Below are 22,908 nucleotides of genomic sequence, written 5' to 3'. Positions count from 1 at the left end.
TCTTTGAGCTTGTATTTCCAGATTCTATCAATAGGCACTCCATAGGGCTTTCATTTGCTTATTTTCTTGGAGTGATTGTGAGTATACAACTTTGTAATCCACCTATCAAGAGGCATTGAGTGTTTTTCATTTTTATTTGTTTTTCATTGAGGGTCTACTCTTCGGCTCGTTAAGAATTGAGAAGACATTGTTAGAGTCTCTGATTCGGCCCGTTAACAAAGGTGAATCATATAAGAGGGTGTGTCCCCTCGCAAGGTTTCGCGCAGAAAGGGTGTGTCCCCTTTGGAGTTCGAGAAGGTGGTTGTAAAGCTTCAATATTAGGCTTGAAATCTCATTTTTAGTGGAGTACCCAAGGAGCTAAACTTGGAAGAGTGGAGTAGGTCTTGTGATAGACCGAACCACTATAAAAATCTTGTGTTTCTTGTGGATGGCTCTTCTTCTCCTTCCCTTACATGTGTGGTGATTGGTAAACTCTAACCCTAACTTGTATTTATATGCTTAATTGAACAAGGGTTAGTAAATGTGCATGATTGGATTGTCTAAACCCTGACTTTCATTAATATGCCTATTTGAACAAAGGTTGGACTAATTAGTGCTTAATTAATATATTAACTTTTAATCTTCCACCTAATTAAGCCTAAAGATTTTAATTGACCAATTCACCCCCCCCTCTTGGGTTGTCACACTTGGATTTTAGAAACCACCCTCGGTTACCAAGAAATACTCATCAGGAACTAAAGATCACATTGGCTACCAAAGACATTTCACTGAAAAGCAGAAATCATTTACCAGAAACTGAGAGCAAATTACCGCATTTCGATCAGAAAAAACCATCAAGTAACTACCAAAAGTTACTTTTTCACTGCTCGGAACTATTTTTAGAACCAGTTTCTGCTAAAATCTCTTCTATTGCGTCACTGGATATCGGAGTTCTGCCGAAATTCCCTCTGATATACCATCGGAAGTCGGAGTTCTACCAATTGTTTTAAGGATTTAGAGCAGCACCAACCCTAAACTAGGTACTTTTACAACTTTTGGCACTTTTGTTCATAAAAACAGGTTGTGGGTAGCTATAGGGTTTGGGGGTCCTCTTGCCTAGGGGCGGAGCCAGGAATTTACACTTTGGGGGGCCGCTTACCATTACCGGCGTTCCTAAACGCCAGTACATGTATTTCTCCTTTTAGCGGCGTTCTTTCACGCCGGTAAAACCATTTTTTGGTTATAGTCATAAAATGTATTTTACGAGTCATTGGGGGGCCGTGGCCACACCCACGCAATATGTGGCTCCGCCCCTGCTCTTACCCCCAAACCCTTAGCATAAAGCCCCTCATTCTCCCCCTTTCTAAACAAAGGTTGTTTCCTTAATTCTGGTTATTTGTATTCAACAATCAATCTGATTCCCTCTCAATCTTTTTAGTATTGTTGTTTACAAACACACTAGATTAAGGGAGTCCCCTTTAATGTCTATAAAGTCTAAATAAAAGTTATTTCCTTAACTCTGGTTATTTGTTTTTGGCAATCAAAATGATTAGAGGAGATGGATGCATCTAGGAGCCTAACAATGGTTAGAACGAAGCGGTGCATGGCCCCTCTTAATCATTTTTAGTATTGTTGGTTATGAACATACTAGATTAAGAGAGTCCCCTTTCCTGTCTATTAAGTCTAAATAAAGGCTATTTCCTTAACTCTAGTTATTTGTTCTTGGCAATCAAAATGATTAGAGGAGATTCATGCATCTAGGAGCCTAACGGTCGTTAGAGCAAGTGATGCATGGTCCTAGAGTAACTTATCTACCTCCTCCTTGATGTGCTTTGTCTTTCGGGGGCGAAGTTCTGCTTCTTCTGCTTAACCGATTTGAAGCTCAGATCCACACTAAACGTGTGGACATCAACCTCCATGGAGATGCCGGGCATGTCTGATGCAGACCAGGCGTAGACATCCGAGTTTTTCTCCGGGAAATCAATAAAATCGGCCCTGAGCTTTACCAAAAGGAGGGGACCGATCTATACTGTTCGGTCTTGGTCTTTTTCGAACACTGGAACCGATGTGAGCTCTTTTACTAGTTCCCCCTATTTATCCGGGTTTCGTCGCGGAGGTTGTATGTTTCAATGGAGAATGTTGCTCTTTCCCTGTTAGTTCCCTTGAGGGCCGTGACGTGACAAATACGGGCAGCCTCCTAATTTCCGTAGACCTCTCCGACCTCCTAGATCGACCAGTCTACAAGGGGACCAGTCTACAAGGGTGAGCCGGTCCATTCCAAGATTCATCTGTTTGAAAGCGTTGTAGTGGAGGGCGTTCACCAAACTCCCACTATCTATGACAATTTTACTAACGCTAAAGTTGGCAATAAAGAGACGGATGACCACTACGCCATCAAGAGGGATATGAACACCTATGTAATCCTCGTCCGAGAAGGACATTTCCAACCTGGTCTTCGGGACATCGGAGCGAGGTTTCTTGGCCGGTCCCTCTAGTGAGTGTATCTGATTGGTGTAAGCTCTTCGCCCGGCGGTAGTTGGTTCACTTGCCACCGTCCCTCCAGAGAGGACATTGATCTCACCGGCGATGGCTACATGTCTCCCTTGTCGCGGGTCGGCTGAACGGTGATGGCGATCATTTTCCCTTGTCTTGGCTGGAGAGCAGTTACGGTTGGGGGTGTGTCGGCAATCTAGGGTCGGTGAACCTCGGATCTCCGCTGGGGGCAGTCGTTTCTTTGGAGGTTTGCGAGATACCTATTAAGGTGTCCAGTTCTTACTAACCTTTAGATTTCCTCATTCAGATGGTGGCATTCATCGGTAGTATGGCCATGATCCTGATGGAAATGACAGTATTTGCCAGTGTCCCACCTCCTACTGCTATTCTACATTTTTTTTTGTCATTGGATGATTTCCCGTTCCTTGATTTCATAGAGGATGTTAGAGACGGCTGTGTTCAGAGGGGTGTAATTATACTTTTCAAACTGTTTGGCTGCCCCTTTATTTGCGGATCTATTGTCCAAGCGGGGTTGCTTGTTTTGCCCCCGTTGGCTTTGGAATCGTCTTTCCTTTTGTCCCCAGCCCTCGTGAGCTCTATTTCGTTATCTCTCGCAAAGTTTTCTTTGGCATTGACATATTTATCATCCCGGGCTATGAGTTCTTGGAGATGGCGGGGAGGGTCAACCATGAGGGAAAGCCTAAGGTCTCTGTTTCGTATTATTGCCTTCAGCACGGCCAGCACCATATCATAATTGGGATCCTTGATTTGAGTGAGTTTGTTGTTGAATCGCCTGATGAAATCTCTTAGAGTTTTGTCTTTGCTTTGTCGGAGAGCTAGAAGAGCATCGACAACTTTGCAGCGAGGCCGATTGTTGGCAAAGTAAGTTGCGAACGCTTGGCCAAATTCTTGAAATGATCCGATGAAGTTCTGCTTCAGTGTGGAGTACCAGCTACTCGTACCCTTTCTTCATAGGGAGGAGAACACTATGCACATGAAGCCATCAGAAGCCTCCCGAATGGTCATCACTTGGAGGAAAGTTTGGAGATACTCAACAGGTTCGGTTGTTCCGTCATAAAATTCCAAATGAGGCATGTCGAAGTTCGGGATGATTGGGGCAGCCAATACCTCTGGAGTGAATGGAGATGTCGCATCCCTCTCCCACTAGGCGAGGAGGTCTGTGACGTAAGGGCCTCTGATCTGTTGTTTAACCTCGTGCAATTACCGCTAGAGGTCTGTTATAAGTGCCGGATGAATGAGGAGAATGCCAACAACTAAGAATTCCTATTGCGGGCGCAGTCCTGCAAATCGGTTACGAACGTTAGTGTTTTGACCGTGAAGGGTCGTCTGGTTGTCAAACATCAGCTCTCCTTGGGTTCTGTCGTGCATTGTGGGGTTTATGGTGGGGTCGCCGTTTTGCAGCGAGCTCGTCGCTGAGATGGTGGACCCGCAAATCACGTCTCTTCAATTCCCCACGTTTAGTCCCTCCAAAGATTCATTCTCTTCTTCAACGATGGAGTTTCCATGAACGTTAGGAACCCTTCGAGAGGCGTTTGCGGCCAGGATGATTGGTTGTTTAGGCAACCAACGGAGAATCTCTTGAAGCACGCCCGACACGCCATCCACTTGGCGACTAAGGTTGTTGAACATGTCCATCGTTGGCGCATTCAGAGTGATGCTAGATATCGGAGACTCATCTACGTGTGGGAGAGGGTTTTCCTCATTTTCCGGCAGGGACGGGTAGGAGGTGGAGCCGCAATTGGCACGGCTCCATGTCACCATCCTATCACTTCGGAGACTCGTGACGTTCTTTGGCATTTTAGAAACGGGTCCCACGAATAGCGCCAATCCGAAGATGGCAAAATCTGCCTCTATGATCAAGTGGCTGGTAGAGCTCCTCCGTTTATAGACCTGCACTCACAGAGAAAGCGTTAGGGGTCCTAGAGTTTTGGCTCCAGGAAGCCACTCCGACCCTCAACTCAGAAATTTGCACCACAAGATAAAACCAACAAAGATAAGATGGCTAAAGTAAGGGTAGGATGGTTCGATACGTTATACCAGATGGGTGGAGTGCTTTGAGGGTTGTAACCCTTGGGCGAAATCGCTAAGCGCAACGGAACTACAAATCGCGTAGAGCAAGAATTTTCTCATCAATTTTGCCCTTAAACCCAGGATCCTAGGGTCTAGATGATCTTATGGTAATTTAAATAAAACAAAACGTTAGAATTATTACCTTTTTGGCTATCCACAATAATAGCCCCTGCTTGATCTACTCCTCGAACAATCACAATTGATCTCATCGTCGCGGACCCGCAAGTTGAACCGATGGATTCCTTCAAGTTGCATGAAAGAAAATTGGATAGCTTTTATTCAATTGTGTATGCTGATCATATCAGCACCTTTGGATGAAAAATATGAAGTTTCTTGATGGAGCTTTAATGGTTTTTTTCCAAAAACTACAACTAGAAGTCGAGAAACTAGAAGAATGAGAAGAGAGAAGAAATTTTTTTACGTTCCCCCAAAGAAGGGAGAACGTTTTCCCCAGAAAAAATATGTAGAAAACGTCCCCATATGTGTTTATATAGTTTTTGCTTTCCTCCTTTAAAGTTTTCAATTAATTCTCCTTAAAACTAGCTTTTTATCTTTTGGACGTGATTCCCACAAGTGAAAACACCTTTTTACACTTTGGAAAATTTTCCCAATTGTCTCAAATCAAATTCTAAAAAATCTCCTAAAATCTCTCCTACATTCTCCTTTTCCACTTTACCGCTATAAAGTTGTTGGCTAATTTTTGACTTTATTTTTGGACTATTAGATGACCAAATCTGGAAAATTTATGAACTACAAAGTTGTATTCCTTTCAAAGTTGTTCGAAACGAGTACTTAGAAACTCATTTGGCTAAGAGATTAGAAAGTTATGACTATTTTAGTAAAATGAGCTTATAAGCTAAATATACATTTATTATTTAATTTTTCTAATTAAATAAACTTATTTTCTCCCATCCAATGGGATAAAAGCTCCATCTATAATATTTTATAATTTTCAAAATACCTCTAAGTTAACAATTAACTCTTTGGGTATTCCAAATGCGCCCACAGTGTGTATACACCGAAGGAACTACGTAAATATTTTCTCTCGCATCAAATGTGAAGAATCTAGTCTGTCCATGCAATCTAGTAAATGCACGAACATTATCTAAAGGATATAAATGGGTCATTCGAGTTGTAAGTGGGATCGTTATAAGGATCCGACGGTCGATCCTACAGAACCCTATGATGGGCCCCACTGCGATATTGCCCGTAGTTAACAACTACAATCTCATTGGATTAGAGGCCTCCATCGAGACGTAATCCTGAAGATGATCGTCACATCATCACACCACTAATCACATCTAATATGTTCAAGTCCCTTCTCCATTCCACATCTACTGAGTTGAGTCCTACGGGGGTGGATAACCACTACCCCCTCGGTCCACTCACGATATACCTTCCAGTCAAGCAGTTAGGGCCCGCAAATACATTTGCAAAATCTTTTAAAAAGAAATCAAGTGTTTTAGTAAAAGCTTTGATAAACCATTTATCAAATCCGCTTGGCCAAGCTATTTTATATACCTAATGCTTTAACCGAAACTGTAGATGATATCCCCATAGTTGGGGAGGAGAATTCCATTATGGGTATCACTATTAGCCTCCTGGGTTTGTCCAAGATTCCAGTACTACCCTCTGGTGATCTCTAGAGGGACTAAGGTTAGATAGGCTAAGAATCGAGACTGGGCTCACATACCAATATAACCCCTTAGGTCTTATGACATTAAAGGGTTCTGTCTGGTAGCATAGCCTTCATAACTCCTGTTTACAGGCTATTCTAGTGTGATCATGTTCAGTGTGCAATCTCTATTATCGTTCCCACTCTTCCTGCATAGGGTCTACTACCCAAGTTAGTGAGATAAGCCACTCCACGACACATGCATGTGGACAAGACTAGTGCTGGTTGTGTAAAGGAGGAGATGTCCAATCTCGATCCCAACCAGGAACTTTTAAGGTCTGCAAAGAACCAGGATATCATATCTCCTTGCTCCTTAAGATCTGTGAATCCTTCAGCATGGTATTCGTACTTTGCTACCTAAGGACGAATATGTGAGGAATAATAAACACATCACACATATTAATAATTTATTACCCATTAGATGTCATGAAATATCTCCTTTATCATTTTAATGTGACAAGATATACGAAATGTACTGGATTTTAGGGTACTAATATGTTTGTGGGCATCTCGTCTGAGCATGCAGATCAACGGCTCATGTTGATCCCATAGCATAAAGAGATTTAGTTTTATATAGAATTTCTTTTTATTGCTCGAAATTAGTTGGAGGAATTTTAGTAAGAGTTGGTCGATCAAATCAAGTAGGAGAGATTTAGTTATTTTAAGACTTTTTTTTTGAGAAATTTTAGGGAAGGATTGTGTTGGACGAAATATCTTTTTCCTTCTTTAGTTTTAGATAATTAGGAAAGCTAATTTGAGTAGATCTAGGAAATCTAAGAAAAGCCTATAAATAAGGCATTGTAAAACGTTTTTTGATGGCTTTTTTAATAATAAAATTTGAGTTTACGTTTTGGTGGAGAAAATCTCCCCTTTTATCTCGTGTTTTGGGGAAGAAGAACAGTAAGTTTTCTCATTAAAAACTTATAGTTTTGTTTTTTTGGTTTTCTAATATGTTTTATGCAGATTTTTTAAGCGTGTTTTATGCAAGTTTTTACTGCCTTGGAAGCAGCCTTCTCTGCTTCAAGAAGATTCCATTGACCAATATAATCTCAGCCCAAAGCCAACGTTTCTAGGTCATTATTTTCATCATCCAATAGCAGTGGTGTGGAGCCTTGTTAAAATTTCTTTGATCCATTGTCGACAAACTTTTACATCACCCGAACACCCATCCTTAATCCCTTAACCTCGCGGTAGCAACCCATTACTCCCTTATTTTAGACTCTAATTAGAAGCCCAAACCGATTCTTGTTCCAGCTTTTAATACCTTGCCTTTGTCCTTTAGTCCATAAAACCTACTATTTATTCCCTTATTTCCAACAGCCCTTAGTCTATTCACCCTTATTAACCAGTACCATCTAGTTTCTTTAGCAACTTAAGCAATTATTTTCACCAACCCTTGAAATCCTTTCCCTTTTAGTTTCATTCTCTTTACACCACTTTATTATCAACGCTTCCGCTAATCCGCGCCCCTGCGTCACTTGGTATCAGAGCTAACCTTAAGGAGTTTCTTAATTCCTTACCATCCATAGCACATGGGACACAAGAAATCGGAAAGAACGCGGAGTCGTGCCAAGATCCACCCAAAGAGCTTGGAAAAGCTCCAGATCTCGCTCAAATATATGAGGTGATTATGAGTAGTCATCGAGAACAACATGAGATTAATCAGGTGATTAATCAGCGGCTTGAAGAATTGACCCAGCAACTGGAGGAACTATGACTGAATATGACCCCACCTGTAGTCGAATATAGAAGAAGAAATTTTGAGAAAGCCCATCAGACAATAGCTCGCCAGATCTACTCCTATATACCTCCACGACGAGCACTATAAGCTGAGAAGATCCAAAAGGCCAAAGCTTGCGCCCGAAGGAGAGCCGCGTGTCTTATCATTCAGAAGACATGGCGTACGAAAGAATTTGAAAGTTATATTACATCCGCCGTAACTATTCAATGTTGCTTTCATCATAAAATCGCTCGAAAAGATTACTTGCGCATCAAGTACGCCGCTAACGTAATCCAAAGCACCTGGAGAGCCAGTCACTCGACCGAGATCGTGTGAACATGCAGTAGATCTTCAAACCATAAACAATATATTAGAACATCACGAGCAAATCTATGAGACAACAGATAAAAATTGTAGCGAGTGCGGCAATGGATATTTTCTACCACTTGTACCCTAAATCGCAGAGTTTCTTGATGGTATAATTTCAAATCGAATCAAGTCTCACCGCCCACCCAAACATGCACGAGTGCTTGGCCAATGGAAATACTTGGTTCGATGGAAAGGACTTCAATTTGAAGTCGGAGCGAAGAGCGCATCTACTGTGCAGATCTTTATCCCCCACGTTGTTGTACTCCTTGATCCGAACTCGTGGTCAAGTTCTTTTCAAGAAGGGGATTCGGTAATTGCCTAAGAGTGGGTGAACCTAAATCCACAAAAGGGCCGACACCTGTCCTGGGGTAGGTAATCCAACCACCCCAGGTCTCCCTCTATAAAAGGCCTCTCAAGGCTCAAAGCAAGCGGTAATAACTTCTAAGCTACCACTCTTAAAGTTTGGTTCTGCACTTCTGCTCATACTGACTTGAGTGTCGAAGGGCCCGTCCGGAGCAACGACTCCAGGTTGGTCTTCTGACCTCGTCCGCTCTTGTGTAGGACTCAGTTCAGCTCATTGGGCCTGCCAGATCAGCTCTTACGTCACTGCCGTATCTGTTACCGATTTTAGGCCTAACAGATTGGCGTCATCCGTGGGACCCGAACTAAAAGCTGTTCGAATCCCCTATACAAAATGGTAGGGCAGAAGAGTGCTCAGGTACCAACTGCCCGAACTACCCGAACTGTAGTACATCGTGGCGTTCAAAGTGACCGAATCGCCTCGCAAGTAGTAGCTCCCTCTGCAACAGCAGAGCAGAGCCCGGCTCATTCGGAATAGCTCAATCCCACTCTCACTCCGGATCAAGTGCAAGCTCTATTTCAACAGATGACTGCTCTTGTAGGTCAATACCAACATCTGATCCAAACGCCTCCCCAGCATCCCCCAGAGGCCCCACGACCTGTACAGGAAAGGTCAAGTGCCCACAAGGAAGAGCCGACGCGCCCTAGTGGAGACCGGACCCACCACTCCACAAGGCGAGTCCATCATTCCAAAACCAGGCATGCCCATACAAAGCCCCACCACCGCCGGAGGTCACGATCTCGCTCCACGCAAAAGCACCAAGCCAAGGAAGACCGTGCGCCGCGGGAAAGATCCTGGCATCATCGAAGGAGTTCGGAAAGTCATTCTGGTTCTGCTGCGAGCCCCTCAGTAGAGAAAAACAAATCATTGGGCCGAGCAGACCAGAGGGCTGATCCAATGCTACGGAGGATAGAAGAAATAGACCACCGCATAGAAGAGCTAGCAAAGGATCAAGGCCGGCCCACTGCGAAGACGTCCTCAAGCAAACCTCCGTTCACCAATAATGTTATGAGCGCGCCAGCACCCAGAGGGTTCAAGGTGCCGACGGTTCCACAATATGACGGAACCACCGACCCTGTGGACCACCTGGAGACGTTCAGGACTATGATGCTCCTCCACGGCGCCTCTGATGGATTCCTCTGCAGGGCATTCCCAACCACACTGACAGGTGCAGCCCGGGACTGGTACTTGAGGATCAAGCCGAACTCCATTAGCAACTTTGAGGACATTGGGGACGACCTGGTCCGCCATTTTATGAGCAGTCGGAGGCCAAGGAAAATGACAGCATCCTTGATGGCCTTGCGATAGGAGGATAATGAACCTCTGAAAACATTCGTCAGCCGTTTCATCAGAGAGGCTCTCCAAGTGCCGAATTTGGATCCATCAGCCTCCATCAATGCACTCCTCGCAGGCTCCAAATCCAACGATTTCTGCCGATCAGTTGCTCGCCAGAATCCGCACTCACTGGCGGACCTGATGGTAGGGGCCGAGGAATATATAGCCGTGGAGAAGACTCTAGCGGCATTAGACTCAAACCAGGGGAGAACCTCCGAAGAAAAGAACCCTACCAAGTAGCGTAGGGATGATAAGGCCCCCAGAAAAGAAAGGTCCCCCTAGAGGAGGGAGGAAAACTTTACCCCTCTCAACACCTCCCGGAGACACATACTGGCCGCAATCCGAGGAGAAGAATTCGTAAGATGGCCGACCAGAATGATCTCCAAGGGAAACAAGAGAGACAAGTTGAAGTATTGTCGGTTCCACAGAGACCACAGGCACGACACAGACGAGTGCTGGCAGCTCAAGGGAGAAATCGAGCTGCTAATTGGTTGGGGATACTTGAAAAAGTAGATGACGGCCACAGAAGAGAGCGCAGGGAGAACAGTCTCCAGGGCCAGAGCCCCCGACGGTCACAGCCGCCCCATGCGCGGAGTCAATCTCCCCCGCCATCCAGCACGCCAATCCCATCCCAAGGGGGTTATCAACACAATTATGGGTGGGCCGGCAGCTGGGGGCACATCATCTGCTGCTCGAAAAGCCTACGCACGCCAAGTCAATGCCGTGCACACATGCAGCAAAAAGATGAAAACGGAGAATGAAATCTCCTTTTCAGATGCGGATCTCGACAACTTGATACTACCTCACGACGATGCCCTGGTCCTAACCATGCTCGTCGAGAACTGGGAGTTGAAGAAAATCCTTGTCGACAACAGGAGTTCGGCCGATATCCTGTACTATTATGCTTTTGAGAAAATGATGATAGGAGACGACCGCTTAAGGCCGGCGAACTCCGATCTGTTCGGTTTCTTAGGGGAGGTCGTGAAAGTGGAAGGACAAATTGAACTCCCAGTCCTCATTGGAGAGCCGCCCTGTCAAGCCTTCTTGATGGTCAACTTCCTGGTAGTGAGGGCCACTTCGGTCTATAACGCTATCTTGGGATGACCCGGCCAGAATCTAATCCGCACCGTCGCTTCTGCATATCACCAGAAGATGAAGTTTATAACGCCGAACAGCGTAGGAGAAGTTAGAGGCGATCAACCACAGTCTAGGGAGTGCTATGCCATGGCACTCAAGGGAAAAAAATGCTTCAGAATCACTGCCGATTGAGCTACTCGATCTGAGAGACGAAGCCTAGGGGACTCAGCCTGCCGAAGACCTCATCTCCATCCCTCTGTGCAAAGGCGATAGTGAGAAGGTCATTCAGATCCGCTCCTCTCTAGGCAGTAGCACCCGGCAGAGCCTCACCCAGTTTCTTCAAGACAATGCAGACGTCTTTGCATGGGCTCCCGCAGACATGCCTGGCATAGACCCGGAGGTCAGCATGCACAGACTCGGTGTTGATCCGACTTGCAGGCCGGTGAAACAAAAAAGAAGACATTTTGCCCTGGAGAGGCGGCAGGCGATTAAGGAAGAAGTTGAGAGGCTCTTGAGAGCTGACTTCTTTCGAGAAATTCAATATCCGAACTGGCTGGCGAACGTGGTCTTGGTAAAGAAAGCCAATGGGAGGTGAAGGACCTGCGTTGATTTTACCGACCTGAACAAAGCTTGTCTCAAGGACAGCTACCCGCTCCCAAAAATCGACCAGCTGATAGATGCCACCGCGGGTCACGAACTGCTAAGCTTCATGGACGCCTTCTCCGGGTACAACCAGATCGGGATGTATGAATCAGACATACCGAAGACTTTCTTCATAACAGATCAGGGAACGTACTGTTACCGTGTCATGCCTTTCGGCCTAAAGAATGCCGGGGCCACATACTAGAGACTCGTGAACAAGCTCTTCAAGGAACAGATTGGCCGCAACATGGAAGTCTATGTAGACGACATGTTGGTCAAAAGCCAAAGCGTGCAAGATCACGTCTCCGATCTGAAAGAGACATTCCAAGTCGTCAGGGAGCATAACATGAAACTCAACCCCACCAAGTGCACTTTTGGTGTCAGTTCGGGAAAATTTCTGGGATTCATGGTAAGCCAGAGAGGGATCAAAGCCTATCCGAAAAAGATCAAAGCCGTGGTGGAGCTCACCTCACCAAAGACCATCAGATAAGTGCAACGGTTAACCGGGATGGTGGCCGCACTGGGGCGCTTTATCTCAAAGTCTGCAGAGAGATGCCTACCCTTCTTCAACGCCGTCAAAGGAATCAAGGCAGCACCCTGGACAGAGGAGTGCCAAGTCGCGTTCGAAGAGTTGAAGCAGTATCTGTCCTCTCCACCGTTGTTGACAAAGCCGGAGCCGGGGGAAGAGCTGCTCTTGTACTTATCCGTAAGCCCCCTAGCACTGGCAGCTGTGCTGATCCGAGAAGAGCACAACCAACAGAAACCAATATACTATGTCAGCAAGGTCCTACACGACGCTGAAATCAGGTACCAACGGGTTGAGAAATTGGCATACGCCCTGATCATGGTGGCTAGAAAACTAAGGCTGTACTTTCAAGCCCACACAATAAAGGTCCTGACCGATCAACCGCTCAGACAGGTTCTCCACAGGCCAGACTCTTCAGGGCGACTTGTGAAATGGGCCGTAGAGTTGAGCGAATTCGATATCCAGTACCTGCTGAAGCCGGCGATAAAAGCTCAAGTACTGGCAGATTTCGTGGCCAAGTGCACCATCTACCAGCAAAACATCGAATCTGAAGTTGCCCGAACCCCATTTGTAGAGAACGCAACTATAACTGGGGAACAGACAGAAGCTGAGACTGAACCAGTGAGAACGGAAAACATCCCCGTACCGGCAGAACAGATTCCATCGTCTAACGAACCACTCTGGGAAGTATATGTGGACAGATCCTCAAACAAGGTTGGTTGTGGAGCCGGTTTGGTTCTCACTGGACCCGATAACTTTGTTCTGGATTATGCGCTGAGGTTCGGATTCCGTGCGTCCAACAATGAGGCAGAATACCGAGGCTCTCATCACCGGAATAAACTTAGCAGTCCAGACCAGCGTCCAAAGGCTGAAGGCGTATTACGACTCCCAGCTGGTCGCAAACAAAATCCAAGGAGTCTATGAGGCACACGACGAGCACATGATCAAGTACCTCTTCAAGGTACGCCAGTTGGCCGGCAAGTTCAAAAACTTCGAGGTCATCAGAATCCCTAGAACAGAGAATGCAAAGGCGGATGTGCTGTCTAAGTTGGCGGCATCCGGTTACACCACTCTTGGGAGTATATGTATGGAATTTCTGAAGAAATCCAGTATAAAAAATGAGGCTGTCGAGGTAATGCAGGTCGAGCACGAGACCTGCTAGATGGACGAGATCATTGATTACCTGCGTAGTGGGAGGCTCCCCGAAGCGAAGAAGGAAGCCCGCAAAGTTATACAGAGAGCAGCCTGATTCTCCCTAGATGGTGAAAGTCTGTACAAAAGGTCATACACCATTCCGTACCTAAAATGCCTCTGGCCAAGCAACGCCGCATACACTCTGCAAGAGACTCACGAAGGAATATGCGGAGAGCACCTAGGGGCCAAGGCCTTGGATATCAAAGTACTCCTAAGAGGCCTGTACTGGCCAACCTTGAGGCAAGACGCTCTGGACCTGGTCAGAAGGTGCGAGAGATGCCAAAAGTTCTCTCCGACCATCCATCAGCCTGCTGTGTCCATGGCCCCAATCATCAGCCCGCTCCCTTTCACAGTTTGGGGGGATGGACATCTTAGGCCCCTTCTCGCCTGCCTCCGGGAGACGTGAGTTCATCGTGGTAGCCATTGACTACTTTACCAAGTGGGTGGAGGCTGAACCTCTCGCCAAGATCACAGAGCAAACATGCAGACCTTCTTCTGGAAGTCAGTCATTTGCAGATTTGGTATCCCCCGCGTCTTGATAATGGACAACGGGAGGCAGTTCGACTGCCGGAACTTTCAAAAATTCTGCTCTGACTTGAAGATTGAACAGAGATTCACTTCGGTGGCACACCCTCAGACGAAAGGGAAAACCGAAGTAACGAACAGAATCCTACTCCAGGGGATCAAAAAGAGGCTGGACAAGAAAGCAGGTCGATGGGCAGACGAACTCTATCACGTCCTCTGGGCATATCGTACCACCCCGCGAACCGCTACGGTGGAATCGCCATTCAACTTGTCTTTTGGGACCGAGGCCGTAATACCCGTCGATGTTGGCGTCCCGTCTCCTAGAGTCACCAACTTCAATGAGCAGACCAATGGAGATGGGCTCTGCGCAAACCTCGACTTGCTAGAGGAAGCCCGAGAAGAATCCCGAATCAGAGTCGCGGCCTACAAACAGAAAGTGTCCCGCTATCACGACCTGAAGATACGCCCAAGAAAATTCCGAGCAGGAGACCTAGTCCTGAGAAAAGCTGCTATCTCACAACCAAAGAAGGTAGGCAAACTCTCCCCGACCTAGGAGGGGCCGTACCGAGTGAAAGAGATAATTCGCTCGGGGAGTTATAGACTAGAGACGCTCGGGGAGCACTAACCACCCCACGCTTGGAACTCAAAGAACCTCCGAAAATACTATCAGTAGTTGGCCGTCCGGCGCGAAAGTGACGTTGTAAAAAAAAGATGTTGAATGTGAATGATAAAAAGGACTCTTTGCAAATCTCCTAGCACTCCTACTCGGAAACCCAGTTCACTAAAACTTGGGTACTCGCTGCTTGGTTCGCCTCGGCTCGTCTCCACGAAGACAGAGATCGCACTCCTGGTCAGGAACGGGCCCGGACAGAAAAACCAAACCTCCTCGGAAACTGAGTTCACTAAAACTTGGGTACTCGCTGCTTGGTTCGCCTCGGCCTGTCTCCACGAAGACCGGGAGCGCACTCCTGGGCAGGAACGGGCCCGGACAGAAAAACCAAACCTCCTCGGAAATCCAGTTCACTAAAACTTGGGTACTCGCTGCTTGGTTCGCCTCGGCTCGTCTCCACGAAGACCGGGATCACACTCCTGGTCAGGAAGGAGCCCGGACAGAAAAACCAAACCTCCTCGGAAACCCAGTTCACTAAAACTTAGGTACTCGCTGCTTGGTTTGCCTCGGCTCGTCTCCATGAAGACCGGGAGCGCACTCCTGGTCAGGAACTGGCCCGGACAGAAAAACCAAACCTCCTCGGAAACCCAGTTAACTAAAACATGGGTACTCGCTGCTTGGTTCGCCTCGGCTCGTATCCACGAAGACCGGAAGCGCACTCCTAGTCAGGAACGGGCCCGGACAGAAAAACCAAACCTCCTCGGAAACCCAGTTCACTAAAACTTGGGTACTCGCTGCTTGGTTCGCCTCGTCTTGTCTCCACGAAGACCGGGAGCGCACTCCTGGTCAGGAACGGGCCAGGACAGAAAAACCAAACCTCCTCGGAAACCCAGTTCACTAAAACATGGGTACTCGTTGCTTGGTTTCACCTCGGCTTGTCTCCACAAAGACCGGGAGCGCACTCCTGGTCAGGAACGGGCCCGGACAGAAAAACCAAACCTCCTCGGAAACCCAATTCACTAAAACATGGGTACTCGCTGCTTGGTCCGCCCCAGCTCGTCTCCACAAAGACCGGGAGCGCACTCTTGGTCAGGAACGGGACCGGTCGAAGGCACACAGTGTCGAGTAATTGATACCAGTCAGACACGCAGTGTTAGGTTAATCGACACTAGTGAGAAGCAGACGCGAGCGGAAACAATGCACAACAAAATATGAACTATTCATTAAAGTAGAGCCTCCAAGGTCCATTACAAAATGAATACAGTAAACTACCAAAAAGGAAAAATGGGTAGCTCAAGGCACCCCATGGCCATCCTAATGCGAAGGACCACCCGCCGCGGCATCCTGCCCGTCCTCGCCCTGACCTGCCAGCGGGTCAGGAAGGACAAGCCCTGTGAGAACGACATTCGGGTTGGATCCCTTGACCTGCTCAAGGCAATCCATGAACCCCAGCTTGTACGATTCTGTGGATAAGCTAATTAGCTCGTCCTCCTTTTTCTGCACGGCGTCTGCCACGACTGCTATCTGCCTCTCCCGGGCTCTCCCTCTATGCGATTCGAGGGCGTCGGCGGCCTTCTGCAACTTGGCGGCATTCTCGGACTTGAGTCTTTTTATCTCGTCGTCCCTCTCGTTAATGGACCTATTGAGCTCGGCCGCCTCCTGGATCAACTTGTCGTTCTCCTCCTCAGATTTGGTGATTGCGGAAGAGAACTTTCGACTCTTCTCGTGGAAGTCGTGATAATACACGCCGATTTGGTAGAGCGAGGAGAAAATGGCCTCATCGGCCGCATCCGAAGGCTCATTAAGAACTTGGTTCAGTTGGCCTTTGGTAATTATCTGCCTGGCAACACGGCTGTCACCCAAGCCAGTGTCGCTCTTCTGAACGGCCCAGTTGGGCCGGAAAACGTTGTCCCCGGACCTCACGGGGGTGGGACGGACTCTGGTAGATCCGTCCCATGGCTTGGGTGTTCCCACTCCCCGCCCGTATGAGCCGACAAGCCTCACTGTTGGCTTGACCTTGAGGGGCGGTGCGTCCTTAGATGGTGCAGGACTTGAGATCTCAAGGGCTTTCCTTTTTTGGACCTCTGGCCTTGGCCCCTGACAAAGGCTACTTGCCTCACCTTCTCCAGCTGGGACTGCGACTGCATTTCTAAAATTCAAACAGCACGAACAAAAGCCAGTCAGGGAAAAGGGAGATAAAAGATGACTCAAAAGCAAGACTAGCCACATACGTGCCGGGGTCGCTGTACTGATGCCGAGCCCGACCAGAATCTCTTCCCTAGAGAAATACGCACAGTGAATGTGGCCCTCCCGGCGTTACTCCTCACAGACTAGGGCGAACGTTCTCACATCCTCGCCCTCCAAGAGCGGCTTGCGACTCATCACAAGTGTATCTGGGGTGTCCCACTTCAAAGGAACCAGCTAGGGCTCAGTAGGCTCGCCGTCCTCGACATAGAAGAACCGGTTCTTCCATAGATGTATGGATGAGGGAATGCCGGTAATCATTTTCACCTCAGGGCGCTGGCTAATGTAAATCCAGCCTCCGTCCTTATGCCTCTTCAGGTGCGCACACATCCGAAACAGCGGTACAGACAAGCTTCTTTGGAGCCGGCCCTGGACGAGGTATATGAAATCAATAAGCGTCCTCCACGAGTTCGGCACAACCTGGGCCGGGGCCAGGCCGTAGTATCGAAGGACTGCGACGAAGAAGGGGTGCAAAGGGAACCTGAGTCCGGCTCTTAGCAACTCGTCGTACATACAGACGTCGGTGCTGTCGTTGCAAGCCCTATCTCCCTCTATCGCAGCCCTCAGCCTGAACCTTTGGGGAATGCAATATCTATCTTTAATGTCCCCTAGTCTGGACTCATCAAGGATACTCTCCTCGTAAAGAGCCTGGGTGTTATATTTGGGATTGGCGTCCATCCGAGCCCTAGCAGTGACCTCGACAGCCCAGCCCGGAAGGAATGTGGTGGACGCCTCGGCGGCATCACTACCCGCACTCATCTCTGCCCGGAAGTAACTATCCGTTGGGGGCGGGGTGTTATTCAGATCCAAAATTACCTCGTCCCCACTATCTACGACCTCTACACTAACATCAGGACTCGCCATATAAGGGCCGGGAGTCCTGGTCGGATTAGTTTGGGTCCTCTCCGACGAACTAGACTCTGAACTACTAGAAGATGCGGACTCCCCTAAAGAGGACCTAGAACCGGACTCAGAACTCGAAGCACTACTGGACATAGGTGACACTAAAAGAGGAATCAAATATGTACGACCTAAAAATAAGATTACCGGCCTGAGGGGGATAGCTCTTAAGCTTGCGGACGACCACAACCACGGGCTAGCAGAGCCGAACAGGCAGAGAAGGCAGAGCGAAAAGTGAAAGCAAAAGTAAAAAAAATGAAGGTGAAAACCTCATTTTATAGCCTTGGGAATGAAGGCGGTTCGCATTCATGAACCAGATGATGCCACGTGTCCCTCATTAATGAAGGGCACACCCGTCGAAGCAACGGCGCTAATAAATGCGGATGCGGAAGGGCACACACTTCGAAGCAACGGGGCTAATAAATTCGGGTGCGGAAGAATCTCCAAGTGGTTGAAGGTTATCTAAGTGACTGTGCCCGTCTCAAAAATCAGTCCGGCCCAAGCCGGACAGGATATGACGCGCCCGCTAGACGACAAAAATCAGTCTGGCCCAAGCCGGACAAGATATGACGCCCCCGCTAGACGACAAAAATCAGTCCGGCCCAAGCCGGACAGAATCTGACGCGTTCGCAAAACGACAAAAATCAGTCCGGCCCAAGCCGGACAGAATATGACTCGTCCGCAAAAAGACAAAGATCAGTCTGGCCCAAGCCGGAAAGGATATAATGCGTCCGCTAGACGACAAAAATCAGTCCGGCCCAAGCCGGATAGGATATGACGCGTCCGCTAGACGACAAAAATCAGTCTAGCCCAAGCCGGACAGGATATGACGTGTCCGCTAGACGACAAAAATCAGTCCCGCCCAAGCCGGACAGGATATGACGCGTCCGCTAGATGACAAAAATCAGTCCGGCACAAGCTGGACAGGACTTGGCCGGACAGATTTTGTACTTCCACTTCTGGCCGTCCCTAGCCGGACAGATTTTCTGCTCCACTTCTAGCCGTCCCAAGCCGGACAAACGACTTAGCCGAACAGATTTTCCGCTCCACTTATGGCCGTCCCAGGCCAGACAGACGGCTTAGCCGGACAGATTTTCCGTTCCACTTCTGGTCGTCCCAGGCCGGACAGACGGCTTGGCCGGACATGTTTCCCATTGAGCCATCCCGAACACCAGCTCGTCCTACCATTCCTACCATTTAAGAATATAACTCCTCACACTTCCCCAAATCATTACAATGACTTGGAGAACTGGGGGGCAACTGATGGGGTACGAAGAACAACGAATAATGAGTTGTCGACACGTGGCCCCAGAAGGGCCACCACAAATCTGACAGCTGCCCAGGGGTAATTCGGTAATTGCCTAAGAGTGGGTGAACCTAAATCCACAAAAGGGCCGACACCTGTCCTGGAGTAGGTAATCCAACCACCCCGGGTTTCCCTCTATAAAAGGCCTCTCAAGGCTCAAAGTAAGCGGTAATAACTTCTACGCTACCACTCTTAAAGTTTGGTTTTGCACTTCTGCTCATACTGACTTGAGTGTCAAAGGGCCCGTCCGGAGCAACGACTCCGGGTTGGTCTTCTGACCTCGTCCGCTCTTGTGCAGGACTCAGTTCTCTCAATTCAGCTCATTGGGCCCGCCAGATCATGACCGCCGAGGACAGGGGAAATGAAATCTAGGCCAAGTCAAGTCATATATATATATAATGGTAATATCCGCTTTTGTTTTTGTTAGTGACTATCCATGTTTTTGTTTATCTTTACTATTTTCAGTTATTTGAAGTGACGAAGATATTGCAATGATACTATTGCAGTGATACTGTATTTGTAGTAATTGAAATCGACATTGAGTGGGCTAAGTAATTAACCTTCTACAACACACAAGGAAGTAAATCAAAAAGGAAAATAAAATGACAAAAATTTAAAATGATACACACTGCCTTTTTTTAATAATGGCACAATCCACACATTATAATATTTTTTTTCTAATTAACTAGTTAAACTCCTAAAAAGCTGTCAACACCCAGATAGAAAAGTGGTCAATAAAGTGAATATGACATTACAAAAAAAGGACTACCTATATTATTACCAAAAATATTTCATCATATTTGTTAATTGAAGCACATGTGATGCATTAAACAAAAGAAAGATTAAAAAAGTGGTTAAATGAATATTTAACTAACATCATAGGGAAAATGTGATAAAAATATCAATTAAATACAACATGATGCAAAGTTATAATTTGTTTTTAAAGTGCATTTTTAAAAGATGAGCTCTTTTGGTTGCGACTAACCTAATTTAGACAAACTAGCATTGTAGACATGCTCCTCATGCTTCCTATGTATTACTCGGGATCCTGTACATCTTATAAGAATGACATTGTAATGGGGTGAGAATGATTTGTTCGGGGGTGGGGGGTAGATAAATTCACCCTTACAAGTCTCCATTCACCCCATTTTTACCCTTTACCGGTTGTGAAGCCCAAGTTCTCTCTCTCTCTCTCTCTCTCTCTCTCTCTATATATATATATATATATATATATATATATATATATATATATAGGAAGTCACCAACCCTTGGTGGGGCCACGTTTAACCACCATAGAACTCACTTGGCCCCACCTTGTTCGAAGATCCAAACCCTTCATCTGTTGGGCTTCAATGTAAAAAGGCATTTCCCTAAAAGTCAGCTCCATAGGATGATCCTAACTCTCCGATTTGTAGAGATCTATAGAGGCTTAAATATGGTGTTGTCCACCTACAATTGGAGCATTAGATCTATGGGTGCAACTCGGGCAGGCCCAACCTGAACACGTCGGGTTCAACCCGAGAAAAATGCCGGGTTGGGTTGGCTTCCACTCGGGTCGGGTTCCGGTTCGGGTTGGAATTTATCAACCCGAGTTGCTCTCGGGTTGGGTTCGGGTTGAGGTGTCGAGCAACCCGAACCCAGAAGAGAACCCGACTTTTTATAACATTTTTTTTTTTGATAAAAAACTTTAAAAAATCTCAGTTTTAATTGTGCAATGCTCAACAAGGCATGAAAATCTGCATTTTTATTTGTTAAATTTGGGGTTTTGTAAAATAAGGGACTATAAGGGCTTACACCATATAAAATCTCTGTAAAGTGAAAATTTTATCTGCAATGCAGATTGCATTTTTGCCATTCTAACTATAATAACCCAACCCAACCTGACCCGATTTGTGAAATCGGGTCGGGTTAGAGTTGGGCAATGTCAAAATCGGGTTGGGTCGGGTTAACCCTTCTCGGGTTGGGAGTCAGGTTAGGGTTGGGCAGTTGGTGATCCGGGTTGGCCTCAACCCAAACCCGACCCGCCCGAGTTGCACCCCTAATTAGATCATCTATGAAGATGATTTTTGGGAAAAAGATTTATTTACACCGGAGCCCAAAAAATGAATGGTTTGGATCTTCAAACAAGGTGGGCCCTAATGAATTTTCTAATAAATACGCATTACATGGTGTTCATACATAGGTGCATCTAGTTATTTTAATAGAGTGGGGCCCCTCTTCGAAGATCTAAATCATTCAGCTATTTGGCCCCAATGTAAGCTGAGCCTCAAAATCATCTCCATAGAATAATATGGTGTAGTTCCAAAAGAAATCATCTCCGTAGAAACATCCTAACTCTCCGTTCTGTATAGCTTTATATTTGGGGTCGTTCTGGTGTTAGGAGTTTTTGTGGCCTTTTAGCATTTTATTTCATTTACATTCATCTTATGTGGATGCTCATATTTAGCACATGAGATGGTTATTATTTGCTATTTGAGATAGCCTTGTCTTTGCATTTATGCTCATGCTTATGTGGACGCATTTTAATTAACTAGAAGGATTTAGTTAATCGATGAGATTGACTAATGATCGTCAACATGTACTCTACTACTCACACAGCATAGACCGACTCTGACATCTAGGATGTGCCGGATGAGGCTGATCACATTGACATATGGGATGTTTGAGGATGTGATTGGCCACCCTGATTCCACAGGAGATCGGGACGATTGACCTGTTTTAGAGCCAGGATGAGGCATTCCCGAGATGAGTCGGATGGGCCTTACAATCGTTGAGGACTGATCCTGCATGGTGTAACCGCATGACGATATGTCTAGTTCCGGATTGCTATGTGCTTCCCAAATTTACACCATGGTGTGTGCATTGGGTGCGACACGTGCTAGAGACCACTACCTACATACCTAGCACCGTGTGTGAGGAGCTGGTTCCGTAGGTAACCCTTGTGCCCTTAGGTACCCTTTACTTTGTTAGGAAGTTGACGTCTAATGCTCGCTACTTTGGCATGCTAACCTGCAGTTGTGATCGATTCGACCTACTGACGCATTGCTAGGAAAGCAGTTGGACTGATACGAAATAGCATATGTGGTTGGGGAAGATCCCATGATATTAACACTATGGCTGGACTATGGCGTGCACTTGTTTATCTTTATCGGCCACGCATTTTTATCGAGTTTTATCGATCGTTTTGCGAATTGTTTTCTAAATCTATTTTTATAGTTAAATATGTTTATTTTGGAAAATAATTTTGCAAAACATCAATTTGCTTAACAAATGAACAAGTGCATGCTGAGGTGGATGGGGGCTCTTTGAGATTAGAGCAGTTCATCTCAGTGTATATCGTGTGGGTCTAGGGCAGGCTAGATGGGATTGTGATGTTGCCATTATGGTCAGATGGAGATTTGGTACGGTGCTCTCATTGAGGAGATGATTGGTCCCTGAGGTCTCACCTGTTAGGTTTCAGTATTTGAGATCAGGTGTGGATAGTTAGGATTGCTAAAGGGTTAGTTTTGTGCCATTGATCTGACTGCCTTTTTGGGTTAGGCAGGTTGGTAATTATCATTATGCCTTGAGGGTATTCTGGTATTTAAGATCAATAATGGCACGACTGTGATAAAGTCGAAGAGGGACGGTTGTTTGTTTGCCCTTGAGAGTGTAGAGATTTTGGGGGTAATTTGGGAATTACCAAATTTCCTTTTTCTATATAAGTGAGCTTATGGCTCATTCTCTACACACATGTAAGATCCTTCTAGCACCTTTTCTATCTACCATCGTTCTCTCCCGTCCATCTTCTTCGAACTGAGATCTAACGGGTGTACAGTTACAAACTCCCTCGTGGTGTACATACAAACCCCTTCAGGGTTT

The sequence above is a fragment of the Tasmannia lanceolata genome, unplaced genomic scaffold (assembly GCF_043159265.1).
Source record: "Tasmannia lanceolata isolate RefF3 unplaced genomic scaffold, GAP_Taslan_0.1 ptg000013l, whole genome shotgun sequence".
Taxonomy (NCBI): Eukaryota; Viridiplantae; Streptophyta; class Magnoliopsida; order Canellales; family Winteraceae; genus Tasmannia; species Tasmannia lanceolata.
The sequence above is the reverse complement of the archived record's forward strand: the minus strand, read 5'-3'. Positions refer to the sequence as shown.